Source organism: Paramormyrops kingsleyae, chromosome 20, assembly GCF_048594095.1.
Source record: "Paramormyrops kingsleyae isolate MSU_618 chromosome 20, PKINGS_0.4, whole genome shotgun sequence".
NCBI classification, from domain to species: Eukaryota; Metazoa; Chordata; class Actinopteri; order Osteoglossiformes; family Mormyridae; genus Paramormyrops; species Paramormyrops kingsleyae.
In genome coordinates this window covers 5763928-5785541 of record NC_132816.1, presented here as the reverse complement: position 1 = coordinate 5785541, position 21614 = coordinate 5763928, and the positions used below count along the sequence as shown (strand labels likewise).

At 40.7% G+C, this 21614-nt stretch overlaps 23 non-coding genes across 23 annotated transcripts; all 23 read left to right on the top strand.

Moving 5' to 3' along the window:
* Nucleotides 1-203: 203 nt before the first annotated feature.
* Nucleotides 204-420, top strand: LOC140581422 (small nucleolar RNA U3). Its single transcript, XR_011984503.1, has one exon. It is a non-coding gene; the product is annotated as a small nucleolar RNA U3 (small nucleolar RNA).
* A 729-nt stretch (nucleotides 421-1149) lies between these two features.
* LOC140581421 (small nucleolar RNA U3) lies at nucleotides 1150-1366 on the top strand. The gene has a single exon (XR_011984502.1). It is a non-coding gene; the product is annotated as a small nucleolar RNA U3 (small nucleolar RNA).
* Nucleotides 1367-2095: 729 nt separating this feature from the next.
* Nucleotides 2096-2312, top strand: LOC140581420 (small nucleolar RNA U3). Its single transcript, XR_011984501.1, has one exon. It is a non-coding gene; the product is annotated as a small nucleolar RNA U3 (small nucleolar RNA).
* Nucleotides 2313-3041: 729 nt separating this feature from the next.
* LOC140581419 (small nucleolar RNA U3) lies at nucleotides 3042-3258 on the top strand. Its single transcript, XR_011984500.1, has one exon. It is a non-coding gene; the product is annotated as a small nucleolar RNA U3 (small nucleolar RNA).
* A 729-nt stretch (nucleotides 3259-3987) lies between these two features.
* Nucleotides 3988-4204, top strand: LOC140581394 (small nucleolar RNA U3). Its single transcript, XR_011984475.1, has one exon. It is a non-coding gene; the product is annotated as a small nucleolar RNA U3 (small nucleolar RNA).
* Nucleotides 4205-4923: 719 nt separating this feature from the next.
* Nucleotides 4924-5140, top strand: LOC140581418 (small nucleolar RNA U3). The gene has a single exon (XR_011984499.1). It is a non-coding gene; the product is annotated as a small nucleolar RNA U3 (small nucleolar RNA).
* A 729-nt stretch (nucleotides 5141-5869) lies between these two features.
* On the top strand, nucleotides 5870-6086 carry LOC140581417 (small nucleolar RNA U3). Its single transcript, XR_011984498.1, has one exon. It is a non-coding gene; the product is annotated as a small nucleolar RNA U3 (small nucleolar RNA).
* A 729-nt stretch (nucleotides 6087-6815) lies between these two features.
* On the top strand, nucleotides 6816-7032 carry LOC140581393 (small nucleolar RNA U3). The gene has a single exon (XR_011984474.1). It is a non-coding gene; the product is annotated as a small nucleolar RNA U3 (small nucleolar RNA).
* A 719-nt stretch (nucleotides 7033-7751) lies between these two features.
* On the top strand, nucleotides 7752-7968 carry LOC140581399 (small nucleolar RNA U3). Its single transcript, XR_011984480.1, has one exon. It is a non-coding gene; the product is annotated as a small nucleolar RNA U3 (small nucleolar RNA).
* Nucleotides 7969-8697: 729 nt separating this feature from the next.
* On the top strand, nucleotides 8698-8914 carry LOC140581395 (small nucleolar RNA U3). The gene has a single exon (XR_011984476.1). It is a non-coding gene; the product is annotated as a small nucleolar RNA U3 (small nucleolar RNA).
* A 730-nt stretch (nucleotides 8915-9644) lies between these two features.
* LOC140581416 (small nucleolar RNA U3) lies at nucleotides 9645-9861 on the top strand. The gene has a single exon (XR_011984497.1). It is a non-coding gene; the product is annotated as a small nucleolar RNA U3 (small nucleolar RNA).
* A 729-nt stretch (nucleotides 9862-10590) lies between these two features.
* LOC140581400 (small nucleolar RNA U3) lies at nucleotides 10591-10807 on the top strand. The gene has a single exon (XR_011984481.1). It is a non-coding gene; the product is annotated as a small nucleolar RNA U3 (small nucleolar RNA).
* Nucleotides 10808-11537: 730 nt separating this feature from the next.
* Nucleotides 11538-11754, top strand: LOC140581415 (small nucleolar RNA U3). The gene has a single exon (XR_011984496.1). It is a non-coding gene; the product is annotated as a small nucleolar RNA U3 (small nucleolar RNA).
* A 729-nt stretch (nucleotides 11755-12483) lies between these two features.
* Nucleotides 12484-12700, top strand: LOC140581396 (small nucleolar RNA U3). Its single transcript, XR_011984477.1, has one exon. It is a non-coding gene; the product is annotated as a small nucleolar RNA U3 (small nucleolar RNA).
* A 728-nt stretch (nucleotides 12701-13428) lies between these two features.
* On the top strand, nucleotides 13429-13645 carry LOC140581414 (small nucleolar RNA U3). The gene has a single exon (XR_011984495.1). It is a non-coding gene; the product is annotated as a small nucleolar RNA U3 (small nucleolar RNA).
* Nucleotides 13646-14374: 729 nt separating this feature from the next.
* Nucleotides 14375-14591, top strand: LOC140581402 (small nucleolar RNA U3). Its single transcript, XR_011984483.1, has one exon. It is a non-coding gene; the product is annotated as a small nucleolar RNA U3 (small nucleolar RNA).
* A 729-nt stretch (nucleotides 14592-15320) lies between these two features.
* On the top strand, nucleotides 15321-15537 carry LOC140581423 (small nucleolar RNA U3). The gene has a single exon (XR_011984504.1). It is a non-coding gene; the product is annotated as a small nucleolar RNA U3 (small nucleolar RNA).
* A 729-nt stretch (nucleotides 15538-16266) lies between these two features.
* On the top strand, nucleotides 16267-16483 carry LOC140581413 (small nucleolar RNA U3). Its single transcript, XR_011984494.1, has one exon. It is a non-coding gene; the product is annotated as a small nucleolar RNA U3 (small nucleolar RNA).
* A 726-nt stretch (nucleotides 16484-17209) lies between these two features.
* Nucleotides 17210-17426, top strand: LOC140581398 (small nucleolar RNA U3). The gene has a single exon (XR_011984479.1). It is a non-coding gene; the product is annotated as a small nucleolar RNA U3 (small nucleolar RNA).
* Nucleotides 17427-18155: 729 nt separating this feature from the next.
* Nucleotides 18156-18372, top strand: LOC140581412 (small nucleolar RNA U3). Its single transcript, XR_011984493.1, has one exon. It is a non-coding gene; the product is annotated as a small nucleolar RNA U3 (small nucleolar RNA).
* Nucleotides 18373-19101: 729 nt separating this feature from the next.
* Nucleotides 19102-19318, top strand: LOC140581411 (small nucleolar RNA U3). Its single transcript, XR_011984492.1, has one exon. It is a non-coding gene; the product is annotated as a small nucleolar RNA U3 (small nucleolar RNA).
* A 730-nt stretch (nucleotides 19319-20048) lies between these two features.
* LOC140581410 (small nucleolar RNA U3) lies at nucleotides 20049-20265 on the top strand. Its single transcript, XR_011984491.1, has one exon. It is a non-coding gene; the product is annotated as a small nucleolar RNA U3 (small nucleolar RNA).
* Nucleotides 20266-20994: 729 nt separating this feature from the next.
* On the top strand, nucleotides 20995-21211 carry LOC140581392 (small nucleolar RNA U3). The gene has a single exon (XR_011984473.1). It is a non-coding gene; the product is annotated as a small nucleolar RNA U3 (small nucleolar RNA).
* The last annotated feature ends 403 nt before the right edge of the window (nucleotides 21212-21614 follow it).

Genomic DNA, 21614 nt, shown 5'->3' with positions numbered 1-21614 from the left:
ATGTAAGTCCATCCACATAAAATGCGTTTAACGCAGTTTCTTTACGTATATCTCAACTTTCAACAGTGGCTCATTGGGGCCATCCTGCACTATATACTGTACAAAGGAAGATGAAGGCAGGTCACGTTCTTGAAGAACAGAGACACCGTGGATGAAACTGCTTCAATCTTCAGAGGAGTCTGCGAGCATGAAACTTTTATGTTAAGACTATACTTTCAGGGATCGTTTCTGTAGTTTCTGACTGGAGAAATGCATTTTGAAAGTGTTTGGTCATGCTGGCCACGATGAGGAAGTGTGGCATTCTCTTCTGAGCATGAAGCAGTTAAAGAACATGGGATCTTTTCCATGGTTCTGTGTCTTTGATGATTGTGCCAGAATCTCTATGGGGAAGCTGGTGGAAGAGAATGCTGTCTGAGTGGTTAGTGTTTTCGCCAACAAATAATGGGTAATTCCAATGTGCTTTTTTTTGGAAATTCTGAATAGACAGCTTCAGAACTTTTTTCTCACTGATTTTTATAAAACAGCTGTTGACTATTCTCTGAAGCAGATCTAAATTAATTTTGGGTGTTTGGTAGGCGCAGGTATGGGTGATGTTATTAAAGTACCTATTGTTTGTTCAACCTTATTTCATTTCTGTCATCTGTCCCATTGCTCGTTAGGGCTGTTATATAATCAGCAATTCTAACACCTGTGGCTGAGACTCTCCATCAACATATCAGCGATACTTGCCGCTACTCAGCCTGGTTACTGGTTCTTGTGGCAGTGGCAATCAATGAGATTAAAAAGACTGAACCATTTTTAATGATTTGACATGTCTTGATTTATCCCCTTTGGTGTCATATTCATTGCTATTGCATGTGTCCAAGTGTCTGAATCTCTGCTTTTCTACTTTTGTCATCTGTCTCATCTAGGTACGCAACGTCAGTGCATGAGTGCGTGTGTGGTTCTACAAATGGACAATTCTGCAGAGTGAGCACGTCAGATTATCTAGTTTTTTTCCCACTTTCAACAGTGGCTCATTGGGGCCATCCTGCACTATATACTGTACAAAGGAAGATGAAGGCAGGTCACGTTCTTGAAGAACAGAGACACCGTGGATGAAACTGCTTCAATCTTCAGAGGAGTCTGCGAGCATGAAACTTTTATGTTAAGACTATACTTTCAGGGATCGTTTCTGTAGTTTCTGACTGGAGAAATGCATTTTGAAAGTGTTTGGTCATGCTGGCCACGATGAGGAAGTGTGGCATTCTCTTCTGAGCATGAAGCAGTTAAAGAACATGGGATCTTTTCCATGGTTCTGTGTCTTTGATGATTGTGCCAGAATCTCTATGGGGAAGCTGGTGGAAGAGAATGCTGTCTGAGTGGTTAGTGTTTTCGCCAACAAATAATGGGTAATTCCAATGTGCTTTTTTTTGGAAATTCTGAATAGACAGCTTCAGAACTTTTTTCTCACTGATTTTTATAAAACAGCTGTTGACTATTCTCTGAAGCAGATCTAAATTAATTTTGGGTGTTTGGTAGGCGCAGGTATGGGTGATGTTATTAAAGTACCTATTGTTTGTTCAACCTTATTTCATTTCTGTCATCTGTCCCATTGCTCGTTAGGGCTGTTATATAATCAGCAATTCTAACACCTGTGGCTGAGACTCTCCATCAACATATCAGCGATACTTGCCGCTACTCAGCCTGGTTACTGGTTCTTGTGGCAGTGGCAATCAATGAGATTAAAAAGACTGAACCATTTTTAATGATTTGACATGTCTTGATTTATCCCCTTTGGTGTCATATTCATTGCTATTGCATGTGTCCAAGTGTCTGAATCTCTGCTTTTCTACTTTTGTCATCTGTCTCATCTAGGTACGCAACGTCAGTGCATGAGTGCGTGTGTGGTTCTACAAATGGACAATTCTGCAGAGTGAGCACGTCAGATTATCTAGTTTTTTTCCCACTTTCAACAGTGGCTCATTGGGGCCATCCTGCACTATATACTGTACAAAGGAAGATGAAGGCAGGTCACGTTCTTGAAGAACAGAGACACCGTGGATGAAACTGCTTCAATCTTCAGAGGAGTCTGCGAGCATGAAACTTTTATGTTAAGACTATACTTTCAGGGATCGTTTCTGTAGTTTCTGACTGGAGAAATGCATTTTGAAAGTGTTTGGTCATGCTGGCCACGATGAGGAAGTGTGGCATTCTCTTCTGAGCATGAAGCAGTTAAAGAACATGGGATCTTTTCCATGGTTCTGTGTCTTTGATGATTGTGCCAGAATCTCTATGGGGAAGCTGGTGGAAGAGAATGCTGTCTGAGTGGTTAGTGTTTTCGCCAACAAATAATGGGTAATTCCAATGTGCTTTTTTTTGGAAATTCTGAATAGACAGCTTCAGAACTTTTTTCTCACTGATTTTTATAAAACAGCTGTTGACTATTCTCTGAAGCAGATCTAAATTAATTTTGGGTGTTTGGTAGGCGCAGGTATGGGTGATGTTATTAAAGTACCTATTGTTTGTTCAACCTTATTTCATTTCTGTCATCTGTCCCATTGCTCGTTAGGGCTGTTATATAATCAGCAATTCTAACACCTGTGGCTGAGACTCTCCATCAACATATCAGCGATACTTGCCGCTACTCAGCCTGGTTACTGGTTCTTGTGGCAGTGGCAATCAATGAGATTAAAAAGACTGAACCATTTTTAATGATTTGACATATCTTGATTTATCCCCTTTGGTGTCATATTCATTGCTATTGCATGTGTCCAAGTGTCTGAATCTCTGCTTTTCTACTTTTGTCATCTGTCTCATCTAGGTACGCAACGTCAGTGCATGAGTGCGTGTGTGGTTCTACAAATGGACAATTCTGCAGAGTGAGCACGTCAGATTATCTAGTTTTTTTCCCACTTTCAACAGTGGCTCATTGGGGCCATCCTGCACTATATACTGTACAAAGGAAGATGAAGGCAGGTCACGTTCTTGAAGAACAGAGACACCGTGGATGAAACTGCTTCAATCTTCAGAGGAGTCTGCGAGCATGAAACTTTTATGTTAAGACTATACTTTCAGGGATCGTTTCTGTAGTTTCTGACTGGAGAAATGCATTTTGAAAGTGTTTGGTCATGCTGGCCACGATGAGGAAGTGTGGCATTCTCTTCTGAGCATGAAGCAGTTAAAGAACATGGGATCTTTTCCATGGTTCTGTGTCTTTGATGATTGTGCCAGAATCTCTATGGGGAAGCTGGTGGAAGAGAATGCTGTCTGAGTGGTTAGTGTTTTCGCCAACAAATAATGGGTAATTCCAATGTGCTATTTTTTGGAAATTCTGAATAGACAGCTTCAGAACTTGGTTCTCACTGATTTTTATAAAACAGCTGTTGACTATTCTCTGAAGCAGATCTAAATTAATTTTGGGTGTTTGGTAGGCACAGGTATGGGTGATGTTATTAAAGTACCTATTGTTTGTTCAACCTTATTTCATTTCTGTCATCTGTCCCATTGCTCGTTAGGGCTGTTATATAATCAGCAATTCTAACACCTGTGGCTGAGACTCTCCATCAACATATCAGCGATACTTGCCGCTACTCAGCCTGGTTACTGGTTCTTGTGGCAGTGGCAATCAATGAGATTAAAAAGACTGAACCATTTTTAATTATTTGACATGTCTTGATTTATCCCCTTTGGTGTCATATTCATTGCTATTGCATGTGTCCAAGTGTCTGAATCTCTGCTTTTCTACTTTTGTCATCTGTCTCATCTAGGTACGCAACGTCAGTGCATGAGTGCGTGTGTGGTTCTACAAATGGACAATTCTGCAGAGTGAGCACGTCAGATTATCTAGTTTTTTTCCCACTTTCAACAGTGGCTCATTGGGGCCATCCTGCACTATATACCGTACAAAGGAAGATGAAGGCAGGTCACGTTCTTGAAGAACAGAGACACCGTGGATGAAACTGCTTCAATCTTCAGAGGAGTCTGCGAGCATGAAGCTTTTATGTTAAGACTATACTTTCAGGGATCGTTTCTGTAGTTTCTGACTGGAGAAATGCATTATGAAAGTGTTTGGTCATGCTGGCCACGATGAGGAAGTATGGCATTCTCTTCTGAGCATGAAGCAGGTAAAGAACATGGGATCTTTTCTATGGTTCTGTGTCTTTGATGATTGTACCAGAATCTCTATGGGGAAGCTGGTGGAAGAGAATGCTGTCTGAGTGGTTAGTGTTTTCGCCAACAAATAATGGGTAATTCCGATGAGCTTTTTTTGGAAATTCTGAATAGACAGCTTCAGAACTTGGTTCTCATTGATTTTAATAAAGCAGCTGTTGACTATTCTCTGAAGCAGATCTAAATTAATTTTGGGTGTTTGGTAGACGCAGGTATGGGTGATGTTATTGAAGTGCCTATTGTTTGTTCAACCTTATTTCATTTCTGTCATCTGTCCCATTGCTCGTTAGGGCTGTTATATAATCAGCAATTCTAACACCTGTGGCTGAGACTCTCCATCAACATATCAGCGATACTTGCCGCTACTCAGCCTGGTTACTGGTTCTTGTGGCAGGGGCAATCAATGAGATTAAAAAGACTGAACCATTTTTAATGATTTGACATGTCTTGATTTATCCCCTTTGGTGTCATATTCATTGCTATTGCATGTGTCCAAGTGTCTGCATCTCTCCTTTTCTACTTTGTCATCTGTCTCATCTAGGTACGCAACGTCAGTGCGTGTGTGGTTCTACAAATGGACAATTCTGCAGAGTGAGCACGTCAGATTATCTAGTTTTTTTCCCACTTTCAACAGTGGCTCATTGGGGCCATCCTGCACTATATACTGTACAAAGGAAGATGAAGGCAGGTCACGTTCTTGAAGAACAGAGACACCGTGGATGAAACTGCTTCAATCTTCAGAGGAGTCTGCGAGCATGAAACTTTTATGTTAAGACTATACTTTCAGGGATCGTTTCTGTAGTTTCTGACTGGAGAAATGCATTTTGAAAGTGTTTGGTCATGCTGGCCACGATGAGGAAGTGTGGCATTCTCTTCTGAGCATGAAGCAGTTAAAGAACATGGGATCTTTTCCATGGTTCTGTGTCTTTGATGATTGTGCCAGAATCTCTATGGGGAAGCTGGTGGAAGAGAATGCTGTCTGAGTGGTTAGTGTTTTCGCCAACAAATAATGGGTAATTCCAATGTGCTTTTTTTTGGAAATTCTGAATAGACAGCTTCAGAACTTTTTTCTCACTGATTTTTATAAAACAGCTGTTGACTATTCTCTGAAGCAGATCTAAATTAATTTTGGGTGTTTGGTAGGCGCAGGTATGGGTGATGTTATTAAAGTACCTATTGTTTGTTCAACCTTATTTCATTTCTGTCATCTGTCCCATTGCTCGTTAGGGCTGTTATATAATCAGCAATTCTAACACCTGTGGCTGAGACTCTCCATCAACATATCAGCGATACTTGCCGCTACTCAGCCTGGTTACTGGTTCTTGTGGCAGTGGCAATCAATGAGATTAAAAAGACTGAACCATTTTTAATGATTTGACATATCTTGATTTATCCCCTTTGGTGTCATATTCATTGCTATTGCATGTGTCCAAGTGTCTGAATCTCTGCTTTTCTACTTTTGTCATCTGTCTCATCTAGGTACGCAACGTCAGTGCATGAGTGCGTGTGTGGTTCTACAAATGGACAATTCTGCAGAGTGAGCACGTCAGATTATCTAGTTTTTTTCCCACTTTCAACAGTGGCTCATTGGGGCCATCCTGCACTATATACTGTACAAAGGAAGATGAAGGCAGGTCACGTTCTTGAAGAACAGAGACACCGTGGATGAAACTGCTTCAATCTTCAGAGGAGTCTGCGAGCATGAAACTTTTATGTTAAGACTATACTTTCAGGGATCGTTTCTGTAGTTTCTGACTGGAGAAATGCATTTTGAAAGTGTTTGGTCATGCTGGCCACGATGAGGAAGTGTGGCATTCTCTTCTGAGCATGAAGCAGTTAAAGAACATGGGATCTTTTCCATGGTTCTGTGTCTTTGATGATTGTGCCAGAATCTCTATGGGGAAGCTGGTGGAAGAGAATGCTGTCTGAGTGGTTAGTGTTTTCGCCAACAAATAATGGGTAATTCCAATGTGCTATTTTTTGGAAATTCTGAATAGACAGCTTCAGAACTTGGTTCTCACTGATTTTTATAAAACAGCTGTTGACTATTCTCTGAAGCAGATCTAAATTAATTTTGGGTGTTTGGTAGGCACAGGTATGGGTGATGTTATTAAAGTACCTATTGTTTGTTCAACCTTATTTCATTTCTGTCATCTGTCCCATTGCTCGTTAGGGCTGTTATATAATCAGCAATTCTAACACCTGTGGCTGAGACTCTCCATCAACATATCAGCGATACTTGCCGCTACTCAGCCTGGTTACTGGTTCTTGTGGCAGTGGCAATCAATGAGATTAAAAAGACTGAACCATTTTTAATTATTTGACATGTCTTGATTTATCCCCTTTGGTGTCATATTCATTGCTATTGCATGTGTCCAAGTGTCTGAATCTCTGCTTTTCTACTTTTGTCATCTGTCTCATCTAGGTACGCAACGTCAGTGCATGAGTGCGTGTGTGGTTCTACAAATGGACAATTCTGCAGAGTGAGCACGTCAGATTATCTAGTTTTTTTCCCACTTTCAACAGTGGCTCATTGGGGCCATCCTGCACTATATACCGTACAAAGGAAGATGAAGGCAGGTCACGTTCTTGAAGAACAGAGACACCGTGGATGAAACTGCTTCAATCTTCAGAGGAGTCTGCGAGCATGAAGCTTTTATGTTAAGACTATACTTTCAGGGATCGTTTCTGTAGTTTCTGACTGGAGAAATGCATTATGAAAGTGTTTGGTCATGCTGGCCACGATGAGGAAGTATGGCATTCTCTTCTGAGCATGAAGCAGGTAAAGAACATGGGATCTTTTCTATGGTTCTGTGTCTTTGATGATTGTACCAGAATCTCTATGGGGAAGCTGGTGGAAGAGAATGCTGTCTGAGTGGTTAGTGTTTTCGCCAACAAATAATGGGTAATTCCGATGAGCTTTTTTTGGAAATTCTGAATAGACAGCTTCAGAACTTGGTTCTCATTGATTTTAATAAAGCAGCTGTTGACTATTCTCTGAAGCAGATCTAAATTAATTTTGGGTGTTTGGTAGACGCAGGTATGGGTGATGTTATTGAAGTGCCTATTGTTTGTTCAACCTTATTTCATTTCTGTCATCTGTCCCATTGCTCGTTAGGGCTGTTATATAATCAGCAATTCTAACACCTGTGGCTGAGACTCTCCATCAACATATCAGCGATACTTGCCGCTACTCAGCCTGGTTACTGGTTCTTGTGGCAGGGGCAATCAATGAGATTAAAAAGACTGAACCATTTTTAATGATTTGACATGTCTTGATTTATCCCCTTTGGTGTCATATTCATTGCTATTGCATGTGTCCAAGTGTCTGCATCTCTCCTTTTCTACTTTGTCATCTGTCTCATCTAGGTACGCAACGTCAGTGCGTGTGTGGTTCTACAAATGGACAATTCTGCAGAGTGAGCACGTCAGATTATCTAGTTTTTTTCCCACTTTCAACAGTGGCTCATTGGGGCCATCCTGCACTATATACTGTACAAAGGAAGATGAAGGCAGGTCACGTTCTTGAAGAACAGAGACACCGTGGATGAAACTGCTTCAATCTTCAGAGGAGTCTGCGAGCATGAAACTTTTATGTTAAGACTATACTTTCAGGGATCGTTTCTGTAGTTTCTGACTGGAGAAATGCATTTTGAAAGTGTTTGGTCATGCTGGCCACGATGAGGAAGTGTGGCATTCTCTTCTGAGCATGAAGCAGTTAAAGAACATGGGATCTTTTCCATGGTTCTGTGTCTTTGATGATTGTACCAGAATCTCTATGGGGAAGCTGGTGGAAGAGAATGCTGTCTGAGTGGTTAGTGTTTTCGCCAACAAATAATGAGTAATTCCAATGTGCTATTTTTTGGAAATTCTGAATAGACAGCTTCAGAACTTTTTTCTCACTGATTTTTATAAAACAGCTGTTGACTATTCTCTGAAGCAGATCTAAATTAATTTTGGGTGTTTGGTAGGCGCAGGTATGGGTGATGTTATTAAAGTACCTATTGTTTGTTCAACCTTATTTCATTTCTGTCATCTGTCCCATTGCTCGTTAGGGCTGTTATATAATCAGCAATTCTAACACCTGTGGCTGAGACTCTCCATCAACATATCAGCGATACTTGCCGCTACTCAGCCTGGTTACTGGTTCTTGTGGCAGTGGCAATCAATGAGATTAAAAAGACTGAACCATTTTTAATGATTTGACATGTCTTGATTTATCCCCTTTGGTGTCATATTCATTGCTATTGCATGTGTCCAAGTGTCTGAATCTCTGCTTTTCTACTTTTGTCATCTGTCTCATCTAGGTACGCAACGTCAGTGCATGAGTGCGTGTGTGGTTCTACAAATGGACAATTCTGCAGAGTGAGCACGTCAGATTATCTAGTTTTTTTCCCACTTTCAACAGTGGCTCATTGGGGCCATCCTGCACTATATACTGTACAAAGGAAGATGAAGGCAGGTCACGTTCTTGAAGAACAGAGACACCGTGGATGAAACTGCTTCAATCTTCAGAGGAGTCTGCGAGCATGAAGCTTTTATGTTAAGACTATACTTTCAGGGATCGTTTCTGTAGTTTCTGACTGGAGAAATGCATTTTGAAAGTGTTTGGTCATGCTGACCACGATGAGGAAGTGTGGCATTCTCTTCTGAGCATGAAGCAGTTAAAGAACATGGGATCTTTTCCATGGTTCTGTGTCTTTGATGATTGTCCCAGAATCTCTATGGGGAAGCTGGTGGAAGAGAATGCTGTCTGAGTGGTTAGTGTTTTTGCCAACAAATAATGAGTAATTCCAATGTGCTATTTTTTGGAAATTCTGAATAGACAGCTTCAGAACTTTTTTCTCACTGATTTTTATAAAACAGCTGTTGACTATTCTCTGAAGCAGATCTAAATTAATTTTGGGTGTTTGGTAGGCGCAGGTATGGGTGATGTTATTAAAGTACCTATTGTTTGTTCAACCTTATTTCATTTCTGTCATCTGTCCCATTGCTCGTTAGGGCTGTTATATAATCAGCAATTCTAACACCTGTGGCTGAGACTCTCCATCAACATATCAGCGATACTTGCCGCTACTCAGCCTGGTTACTGGTTCTTGTGGCAGTGGCAATCAATGAGATTAAAAAGACTGAACCATTTTTAATGATTTGACATGTCTTGATTTATCCCCTTTGGTGTCATATTCATTGCTATTGCATGTGTCCAAGTGTCTGAATCTCTGCTTTTCTACTTTTGTCATCTGTCTCATCTAGGTACGCAACGTCAGTGCATGAGTGCGTGTGTGGTTCTACAAATGGACAATTCTGCAGAGTGAGCACGTCAGATTATCTAGTTTTTTTCCCCACTTTCAACAGTGGCTCATTGGGGCCATCCTGCACTATATACTGTACAAAGGAAGATGAAGGCAGGTCACGTTCTTGAAGAACAGAGACACCGTGGATGAAACTGCTTCAATCTTCAGAGGAGTCTGCGAGCATGAAACTTTTATGTTAAGACTATACTTTCAGGGATCGTTTCTGTAGTTTCTGACTGGAGAAATGCATTTTGAAAGTGTTTGGTCATGCTGGCCACGATGAGGAAGTGTGGCATTCTCTTCTGAGCATGAAGCAGTTAAAGAACATGGGATCTTTTCCATGGTTCTGTGTCTTTGATGATTGTGCCAGAATCTCTATGGGGAAGCTGGTGGAAGAGAATGCTGTCTGAGTGGTTAGTGTTTTCGTCAACAAATAATGAGTAATTCCAATGTGCTATTTTTTGGAAATTCTGAATAGACAGCTTCAGAACTTGGTTCTCACTGATTTTTATAAAACAGCTGTTGACTATTCTCTGAAGCAGATCTAAATTAATTTTGGGTGTTTGGTAGGCACAGGTATGGGTGATGTTATTAAAGTACCTATTGTTTGTTCAACCTTATTTCATTTCTGTCATCTGTCCCATTGCTCGTTAGGGCTGTTATATAATCAGCAATTCTAACACCTGTGGCTGAGACTCTCCATCAACATATCAGCGATACTTGCCGCTACTCAGCCTGGTTACTGGTTCTTGTGGCAGTGGCAATCAATGAGATTAAAAAGACTGAACCATTTTTAATTATTTGACATGTCTTGATTTATCCCCTTTGGTGTCATATTCATTGCTATTGCATGTGTCCAAGTGTCTGAATCTCTGCTTTTCTACTTTTGTCATCTGTCTCATCTAGGTACGCAACGTCAGTGCATGAGTGCGTGTGTGGTTCTACAAATGGACAATTCTGCAGAGTGAGCACGTCAGATTATCTAGTTTTTTTCCCACTTTCAACAGTGGCTCATTGGGGCCATCCTGCACTATATACTGTACAAAGGAAGATGAAGGCAGGTCACGTTCTTGAAGAACAGAGACACCGTGGATGAAACTGCTTCAATCTTCAGAGGAGTCTGCGAGCATGAAGCTTTTATGTTAAGACTATACTTTCAGGGATCGTTTCTGTAGTTTCTGACTGGAGAAATGCATTTTGAAAGTGTTTGGTCATGCTGACCACGATGAGGAAGTGTGGTATTCTCTTCTGAGCATGAAGCAGTTAAAGAACATGGGATCTTTTCCATGGTTCTGTGTCTTTGATGATTGTCCCAGAATCTCTATGGGGAAGCTGGTGGAAGAGAATGCTGTCTGAGTGGTTAGTGTTTTTGCCAACAAATAATGAGTAATTCCAATGTGCTATTTTTTGGAAATTCTGAATAGACAGCTTCAGAACTTTTTTCTCACTGATTTTTATAAAACAGCTGTTGACTATTCTCTGAAGCAGATCTAAATTAATTTTGGGTGTTTGGTAGGCGCAGGTATGGGTGATGTTATTAAAGTACCTATTGTTTGTTCAACCTTATTTCATTTCTGTCATCTGTCCCATTGCTCGTTAGGGCTGTTATATAATCAGCAATTCTAACACCTGTGGCTGAGACTCTCCATCAACATATCAGCGATACTTGCCGCTACTCAGCCTGGTTACTGGTTCTTGTGGCAGTGGCAATCAATGAGATTAAAAAGACTGAACCATTTTTAATGATTTGACATGTCTTGATTTATCCCCTTTGGTGTCATATTCATTGCTATTGCATGTGTCCAAGTGTCTGAATCTCTGCTTTTCTACTTTTGTCATCTGTCTCATCTAGGTACGCAACGTCAGTGCATGAGTGCGTGTGTGGTTCTACAAATGGACAATTCTGCAGAGTGAGCACGTCAGATTATCTAGTTTTTTTCCCCACTTTCAACAGTGGCTCATTGGGGCCATCCTGCACTATATACTGTACAAAGGAAGATGAAGGCAGGTCACGTTCTTGAAGAACAGAGACACCGTGGATGAAACTGCTTCAATCTTCAGAGGAGTCTGCGAGCATGAAACTTTTATGTTAAGACTATACTTTCAGGGATCGTTTCTGTAGTTTCTGACTGGAGAAATGCATTTTGAAAGTGTTTGGTCATGCTGGCCACGATGAGGAAGTGTGGCATTCTCTTCTGAGCATGAAGCAGTTAAAGAACATGGGATCTTTTCCATGGTTCTGTGTCTTTGATGATTGTGCCAGAATCTCTATGGGGAAGCTGGTGGAAGAGAATGCTGTCTGAGTGGTTAGTGTTTTCGTCAACAAATAATGAGTAATTCCAATGTGCTATTTTTTGGAAATTCTGAATAGACAGCTTCAGAACTTGGTTCTCACTGATTTTTATAAAACAGCTGTTGACTATTCTCTGAAGCAGATCTAAATTAATTTTGGGTGTTTGGTAGGCACAGGTATGGGTGATGTTATTAAAGTACCTATTGTTTGTTCAACCTTATTTCATTTCTGTCATCTGTCCCATTGCTCGTTAGGGCTGTTATATAATCAGCAATTCTAACACCTGTGGCTGAGACTCTCCATCAACATATCAGCGATACTTGCCGCTACTCAGCCTGGTTACTGGTTCTTGTGGCAGTGGCAATCAATGAGATTAAAAAGACTGAACCATTTTTAATTATTTGACATGTCTTGATTTATCCCCTTTGGTGTCATATTCATTGCTATTGCATGTGTCCAAGTGTCTGAATCTCTGCTTTTCTACTTTTGTCATCTGTCTCATCTAGGTACGCAACGTCAGTGCATGAGTGCGTGTGTGGTTCTACAAATGGACAATTCTGCAGAGTGAGCACGTCAGATTATCTAGTTTTTTTCCCACTTTCAACAGTGGCTCATTGGGGCCATCCTGCACTATATACTGTACAAAGGAAGATGAAGGCAGGTCACGTTCTTGAAGAACAGAGACACCGTGGATGAAACTGCTTCAATCTTCAGAGGAGTCTGCGAGCATGAAGCTTTTATGTTAAGACTATACTTTCAGGGATCGTTTCTGTAGTTTCTGACTGGAGAAATGCATGATGAAAGTGTTTGGTCATGCTGGCCACGATGAGGAAGTATGGCATTCTCTTCTGAGCATGAAGCAGGTAAAGAACATGGGATCTTTTCTATGGTTCTGTGTCTTTGATGATTGTACCAGAATCTCTATGGGGAAGCTGGTGGAAGAGAATGCTGTCTGAGTGGTTAGTGTTTTCGCCAACAAATAATGGGTAATTCCGATGAGCTTTTTTTGGAAGTTCTGAATAGACAGCTTCAGAACTTGGTTCTCATTGATTTTAATAAAGCAGCTGTTGACTATTCTCTGAAGCAGATCTAAATTAATTTTGGGTGTTTGGTAGACGCAGGTATGGGTGATGTTATTAAAGTACCTATTGTTTGTTCAACCTTATTTCATTTCTGTCATCTGTCCCATTGCTCGTTAGGGCTGTTATATAATCAGCAATTCTAACACCTGTGGCTGAGACTCTCCATCAACATATCAGCGATACTTGCCGCTACTCAGCCTGGTTACTGGTTCTTGTGGCAGTGGCAATCAATAAGATTAAAAAGACTGAACCATTTTTAATGATTTGACATGTCTTGATTTATCCCCTTTGGTGTCATATTCATTGCTATTGCATGTGTCCAAGTGTCTGAATCTCTGCTTTTCTACTTTTGTCATCTGTCTCATCTAGGTACGCAACGTCAGTGCATGAGTGCGTGTGTGGTTCTACAAATGGACAATTCTGCAGAGTGAGCACGTCAGATTATCTAGTTTTTTTCCCACTTTCAACAGTGGCTCATTGGGGCCATCCTGCACTATATACTGTACAAAGGAAGATGAAGGCAGGTCACGTTCTTGAAGAACAGAGACACCGTGGATGAAACTGCTTCAATCTTCAGAGGAGTCTGCGAGCATGAAACTTTTATGTTAAGACTATACTTTCAGGGATCGTTTCTGTAGTTTCTGACTGGAGAAATGCATTTTGAAAGTGTTTGGTCATGCTGGCCACGATGAGGAAGTGTGGCATTCTCTTCTGAGCATGAAGCAGTTAAAGAACATGGGATCTTTTCCATGGTTCTGTGTCTTTGATGATTGTGCCAGAATCTCTATGGGGAAGCTGGTGGAAGAGAATGCTGTCTGAGTGGTTAGTGTTTTCGCCAACAAATAATGAGTAATTCCAATGTACTATTTTTTGGAAATTCTGAATAGAAAGCTTCAGAACTTGGTTCTCACTGATTTTTATAAAACAGCTGTTGACTATTCTCTGAAGCAGATCTAAATTAATTTTGGGTGTTTGGTAGGCACAGGTATGGGTGATGTTATTAAAGTACCTATTGTTTGTTCAACCTTATTTCATTTCTGTCATCTGTCCCATTGCTCGTTAGGGCTGTTATATAATCAGCAATTCTAACACCTGTGGCTGAGACTCTCCATCAACATATCAGCGATACTTGCCGCTACTCAGCCTGGTTACTGGTTCTTGTGGCAGTGGCAATCAATGAGATTAAAAAGACTGAACCATTTTTAATGATTTGACATGTCTTGATTTATCCCCTTTGGTGTCATATTCATTGCTATTGCATGTGTCCAAGTGTCTGAATCTCTGCTTTTCTACTTTTGTCATCTGTCTCATCTAGGTACGCAACGTCAGTGCATGAGTGCGTGTGTGGTTCTACAAATGGACAATTCTGCAGAGTGAGCACGTCAGATTATCTAGTTTTTTTCCCACTTTCAACAGTGGCTCATTGGGGCCATCCTGCACTATATACTGTACAAAGGAAGATGAAGGCAGGTCACGTTCTTGAAGAACAGAGACACCGTGGATGAAACTGCTTCAATCTTCAGAGGAGTCTGCGAGCATGAAACTTTTATGTTAAGACTATACTTTCAGGGATCGTTTCTGTAGTTTCTGACTGGAGAAATGCATTTAGAAAGTGTTTGGTCATGCTGGCCACGATGAGGAAGTGTGGCATTCTCTTCTGAGCATGAAGCAGTTAAAGAACATGGGATCTTTTCCATGGTTCTGTGTCTTTGATGATTGTGCCAGAATCTCTATGGGGAAGCTGGTGGAAGAGAATGCTGTCTGAGTGGTTAGTGTTTTCGCCAACAAATAATGGGTAATTCCAATGTGCTATTTTTTGGAAATTCTGAATAGACAGCTTCAGAACTTGGTTCTCACTGATTTTTATAAAACAGCTGTTGACTATTCTCTGAAGCAGATCTAAATTAATTTTGGGTGTTTGGTAGGCACAGGTATGGGTGATGTTATTAAAGTACCTATTGTTTGTTCAACCTTATTTCATTTCTGTCATCTGTCCCATTGCTCGTTAGGGCTGTTATATAATCAGCAATTCTAACACCTGTGGCTGAGACTCTCCATCAACATATCAGCGATACTTGCCGCTACTCAGCCTGGTTACTGGTTCTTGTGGCAGTGGCAATCAATAAGATTAAAAAGACTGAACCATTTTTAATGATTTGACATGTCTTGATTTATCCCCTTTGGTGTCATATTCATTGCTATTGCATGTGTCCAAGTGTCTGAATCTCTGCTTTTCTACTTTTGTCATCTGTCTCATCTAGGTACGCAACGTCAGTGCATGAGTGCGTGTGTGGTTCTACAAATGGACAATTCTGCAGAGTGAGCACGTCAGATTATCTAGTTTTTTTCCCACTTTCAACAGTGGCTCATTGGGGCCATCCTGCACTATATACTGTACAAAGGAAGATGAAGGCAGGTCACGTTCTTGAAGAACAGAGACACCGTGGATGAAACTGCTTCAATCTTCAGAGGAGTCTGCGAGCATGAAACTTTTATGTTAAGACTATACTTTCAGGAATCGTTTCTGTAGTTTCTGACTGGAGAAATGCATTTTGAAAGTGTTTGGTCATGCTGGCCACGATGAGGAAGTGTGGCATTCTCTTCTGAGCATGAAGCAGTTAAAGAACATGGGATCTTTTCCATGGTTCTGTGTCTTTGATGATTGTGCTAGAATCTCTATGGGGAAGCTGGTGGAAGAGAATGCTGTCTGAGTGGTTAGTGTTTTCGCCAACAAATAATGAGTAATTCCAATGTGCTATTTTTTGGAAATTCTGAATAGACAGCTTCAGAACTTTTTTCTCACTGATTTTTATAAAACAGCTGTTGACTATTCTCTGAAGCAGATCTAAATTAATTTTGGGTGTTTGGTAGGCGCAGGTATGGGTGATGTTATTAAAGTACCTATTGTTTGTTCAACCTTATTTCATTTCTGTCATCTGTCCCATTGCTCGTTAGGGCTGTTATATAATCAGCAATTCTAACAACTGTGGCTGAGACTCTCCATCAACATATCAGCGATACTTGCCGCTACTCAGCCTGGTTACTGGTTCTTGTGGCAGTGGCAATCAATGAGATTAAAAAGACTGAACCATTTTTAATGATTTGACATGTCTTGATTTATCCCCTTTGGTGTCATATTCATTGCTATTGCATGTGTCCAAGTGTCTGAATCTCTGCTTTTCTACTTTTGTCATCTGTCTCATCTAGGTACGCAACGTCAGTGCATGAGTGCGTGTGTGGTTCTACAAATGGACAATTCTGCAGAGTGAGCACGTCAGATTATCTAGTTTTTTTCCCACTTTCAACAGTGGCTCATTGGGGCCATCCTGCACTATATACTGTACAAAGGAAGATGAAGGCAGGTCACGTTCTTGAAGAACAGAGACACCGTGGATGAAACTGCTTCAATCTTCAGAGGAGTCTGCGAGCATGAAACTTTTATGTTAAGACTATACTTTCAGGGATCGTTTCTGTAGTTTCTGACTGGAGAAATGCATTTTGAAAGTGTTTGGTCATGCTGGCCACGATGAGGAAGTGTGGCATTCTCTTCTGAGCATGAAGCAGTTAAAGAACATGGGATCTTTTCCATGGTTCTGTGTCTTTGATGATTGTGCCAGAATCTCTATGGGGAAGCTGGTGGAAGAGAATGCTGTCTGAGTGGTTAGTGTTTTCGCCAACAAATAATGGGTAATTCCAATGTGCTATTTTTTGGAAATTCTGAATAGACAGCTTCAGAACTTGGTTCTCACTGATTTTTATAAAACAGCTGTTGACTATTCTCTGAAGCAGATCTAAATTAATTTTGGGTGTTTGGTAGGCACAGGTATGGGTGATGTTATTAAAGTACCTATTTGTTCAACCTTATTTCATTTCTGTCATCTGTCCCATTGCTCGTTAGGGCTGTTATATAATCAGCAATTCTAACACCTGTGGCTGAGACTCTTCATCAACATATCAGCGATACTTGCCGCTACTCAGCCTGGTTACTGGTTCTTGTGGCAGTGGCAATCAATGAGATTAAAAAGACTGAACCATTTTTAATGATTTGACATGTCTTGATTTATCCCCTTTGGTGTCATATTCATTGCTATTGCATGTGTCCAAGTGTCTGAATCTCTGCTTTTCTACTTTTGTCATCTGTCTCATCTAGGTACGCAACGTCAGTGCATGAGTGCGTGTGTGGTTCTACAAATGGACAATTCTGCAGAGTGAGCACGTCAGATTATCTAGTTTTTTTCCCACTTTCAACAGTGGCTCATTGGGGCCATCCTGCACTATATACTGTACAAAGGAAGATGAAGGCAGGTCACGTTCTTGAAGAACAGAGACACCGTGGATGAAACTGCTTCAATCTTCAGAGGAGTCTGCGAGCATGAAACTTTTATGTTAAGACTATACTTTCAGGAATCGTTTCTGTAGTTTCTGACTGGAGAAATGCATTTTGAAAGTGTTTGGTCATGCTGGCCACGATGAGGAAGTGTGGCATTCTCTTCTGAGCATGAAGCAGTTAAAGAACATGGGATCTTTTCCATGGTTCTGTGTCTTTGATGATTGTGCCAGAATCTCTATGGGGAAGCTGGTGGAAGAGAATGCTGTCTGAGTGGTTAGTGTTTTCGCCAACAAATAATGAGTAATTCCAATGTGCTATTTTTTGGAAATTCTGAATAGACAGCTTCAGAACTTTTTTCTCACTGATTTTTATAAAACAGCTGTTGACTATTCTCTGAAGCAGATCTAAATTAATTTTGGGTGTTTGGTAGGCGCAGGTATGGGTGATGTTATTAAAGTACCTATTGTTTGTTCAACCTTATTTCATTTCTGTCATCTGTCCCATTGCTCGTTAGGGCTGTTATATAATCAGCAATTCTAACAACTGTGGCTGAGACTCTCCATCAACATATCAGCGATACTTGCCGCTACTCAGCCTGGTTACTGGTTCTTGTGGCAGTGGCAATCAATGAGATTAAAAAGACTGAACCATTTTTAATGATTTGACATGTCTTGATTTATCCCCTTTGGTGTCATATTCATTGCTATTGCATGTGTCCAAGTGTCTGAATCTCTGCTTTTCTACTTTTGTCATCTGTCTCATCTAGGTACGCAACGTCAGTGCATGAGTGCGTGTGTGGTTCTACAAATGGACAATTCTGCAGAGTGAGCACGTCAGATTATCTAGTTTTTTTCCCACTTTCAACAGTGGCTCATTGGGGCCATCCTGCACCATATACTGTACAAAGGAAGATGAAGGCAGGTCACGTTCTTGAAGAACAGAGACACCGTGGATGAAACTGCTTCAATCTTCAGAGGAGTCTGCGAGCATGAAACTTTTATGTTAAGACTATACTTTCAGGGATCGTTTCTGTAGTTTCTGACTGGAGAAATGCATTTTGAAAGTGTTTGGTCATGCTGGCCACGATGAGGAAGTGTGGCATTCTCTTCTGAGCATGAAGCAGTTAAAGAACATGGGATCTTTTCCATGGTTCTGTGTCTTTGATGATTGTGCCAGAATCTCTATGGGGAAGCTGGTGGAAGAGAATGCTGTCTGAGTGGTTAGTGTTTTCGCCAACAAATAATGAGTAATTCCAATGTGCTATTTTTTGGAAATTCTGAATAGACAGCTTCAGAACTTTTTTCTCACTGATTTTTATAAAACAGCTGTTGACTATTCTCTGAAGCAGATCTAAATTAATTTTGGGTGTTTGGTAGGCGCAGGTATGGGTGATGTTATTAAAGTACCTATTGTTTGTTCAACCTTATTTCATTTCTGTCATCTGTCCCATTGCTCGTTAGGGCTGTTATATAATCAGCAATTCTAACAACTGTGGCTGAGACTCTCCATCAACATATCAGCGATACTTGCCGCTACTCAGCCTGGTTACTGGTTCTTGTGGCAGTGGCAATCAATGAGATTAAAAAGACTGAACCATTTTTAATGATTTGACATGTCTTGATTTATCCCCTTTGGTGTCATATTCATTGCTATTGCATGTGTCCAAGTGTCTGAATCTCTGCTTTTCTACTTTTGTCATCTGTCTCATCTAGGTACGCAACGTCAGTGCATGAGTGCGTGTGTGGTTCTACAAATGGACAATTCTGCAGAGTGAGCACGTCAGATTATCTAGTTTTTTTCCCACTTTCAACAGTGGCTCATTGGGGCCATCCTGCACTATATACTGTACAAAGGAAGATGAAGGCAGGTCACGTTCTTGAAGAACAGAGACACCGTGGATGAAACTGCTTCAATCTTCAGAGGAGTCTGCGAGCATGAAACTTTTATGTTAAGACTATACTTTCAGGGATCGTTTCTGTAGTTTCTGACTGGAGAAATGCATTTTGAAAGTGTTTGGTCATGCTGGCCACGATGAGGAAGTGTGGCATTCTCTTCTGAGCATGAAGCAGTTAAAGAACATGGGATCTTTTCCATGGTTCTGTGTCTTTGATGATTGTGCCAGAATCTCTATGGGGAAGCTGGTGGAAGAGAATGCTGTCTGAGTGGTTAGTGTTTTCGCCAACAAATAATGAGTAATTCCAATGTGCTATTTTTTGGAAATTCTGAATAGACAGCTTCAGAACTTTTTTCTCACTGATTTTTATAAAACAGCTGTTGACTATTCTCTGAAGCAGATCTAAATTAATTTTGGGTGTTTGGTAGGCGCAGGTATGGGTGATGTTATTAAAGTACCTATTGTTTGTTCAACCTTATTTCATTTCTGTCATCTGTCCCATTGCTCGTTAGGGCTGTTATATAATCAGCAATTCTAACACCTGTGGCTGAGACTCTCCATCAACATATCAGCGATACTTGCCGCTACTCAGCCTGGTTACTGGTTCTTGTGGCAGTGGCAATCAATGAGATTAAAAAGACTGAACCATTTTTAATGATTTGACATGTCTTGATTTATCCCCTTTGGTGTCATATTCATTGCTATTGCATGTGTCCAAGTGTCTGAATCTCTGCTTTTCTACTTTTGTCATCTGTCTCATCTAGGTACGCAACGTCAGTGCATGAGTGCGTGTGTGGTTCTACAAATGGACAATTCTGCAGAGTGAGCACGTCAGATTATCTAGTTTTTTTTCCCACTTTCAACAGTGGCTCATTGGGGCCATCCTGCACTATATACTGTACAAAGGAAGATGAAGGCAGGTCACGTTCTTGAAGAACAGAGACACCGTGGATGAAACTGCTTCAATCTTCAGAGGAGTCTGCGAGCATGAAACTTTTATGTTAAGACTATACTTTCAGGGATCGTTTCTGTAGTTTCTGACTGGAGAAATGCATTTTGAAAGTGTTTGGTCATGCTGGCCACGATGAGGAAGTGTGGCATTCTCTTCTGAGCATGAAGCAGTTAAAGAACATGGGATCTTTTCCATGGTTCTGTGTCTTTGATGATTGTGCCAGAATCTCTATGGGGAAGCTGGTGGAAGAGAATGCTGTCTGAGTGGTTAGTGTTTTCGCCAACAAATAATGAGTAATTCCAATGTGCTATTTTTTGGAAATTCTGAATAGACAGCTTCAGAACTTGGTTCTCACTGATTTTTATAAAACAGCTGTTGACTATTCTCTGAAGCAGATCTAAATTAATTTTGGGTGTTTGGTAGGCACAGGTATGGGTGATGTTATTAAAGTACCTATTGTTTGTTCAACCTTATTTCATTTCTGTCATCTGTCCCATTGCTCGTTAGGGCTGTTATATAATCAGCAATTCTAACACCTGTGGCTGAGACTCTCCATCAACATATCAGCGATACTTGCCGCTACTCAGCCTGGTTACTGGTTCTTGTGGCAGTGGCAATCAATGAGATTAAAAAGACTGAACCATTTTTAATTATTTGACATGTCTTGATTTATCCCCTTTGGTGTCATATTCATTGCTATTGCATGTGTCCAAGTGTCTGAATCTCTGCTTTTCTACTTTTGTCATCTGTCTCATCTAGGTACGCAACGTCAGTGCATGAGTGCGTGTGTGGTTCTACAAATGGACAATTCTGCAGAGTGAGCACGTCAGATTATCTAGTTTTTTTCCCACTTTCAACAGTGGCTCATTGGGGCCATCCTGCACTATATACTGTACAAAGGAAGATGAAGGCAGGTCACGTTCTTGAAGAACAGAGACACCGTGGATGAAACTGCTTCAATCTTCAGAGGAGTCTGCGAGCATGAAGCTTTTATGTTAAGACTATACTTTCAGGGATCGTTTCTGTAGTTTCTGACTGGAGAAATGCATTATGAAAGTGTTTGGTCATGCTGGCCACGATGAGGAAGTATGGCATTCTCTTCTGAGCATGAAGCAGGTAAAGAACATGGGATCTTTTCTATGGTTCTGTGTCTTTGATGATTGTACCAGAATCTCTATGGGGAAGCTGGTGGAAGAGAATGCTGTCTGAGTGGTTAGTGTTTTCGCCAACAAATAATGGGTAATTCCGATGAGCTTTTTTTGGAAGTTCTGAATAGACAGCTTCAGAACTTGGTTCTCATTGATTTTAATAAAGCAGCTGTTGACTATTCTCTGAAGCAGATCTAAATTAATTTTGGGTGTTTGGTAGACGCAGGTATGGGTGATGTTATTAAAGTACCTATTGTTTGTTCAACCTTATTTCATTTCTGTCATCTGTCCCATTGCTCGTTAGGGCTGTTATATAATCAGCAATTCTAACACCTGTGGCTGAGACTCTCCATCAACATATCAGCGATACTTGCCGCTACTCAGCCTGGTTACTGGTTCTTGTGGCAGTGGCAATCAATAAGATTAAAAAGACTGAACCATTTTTAATGATTTGACATGTCTTGATTTA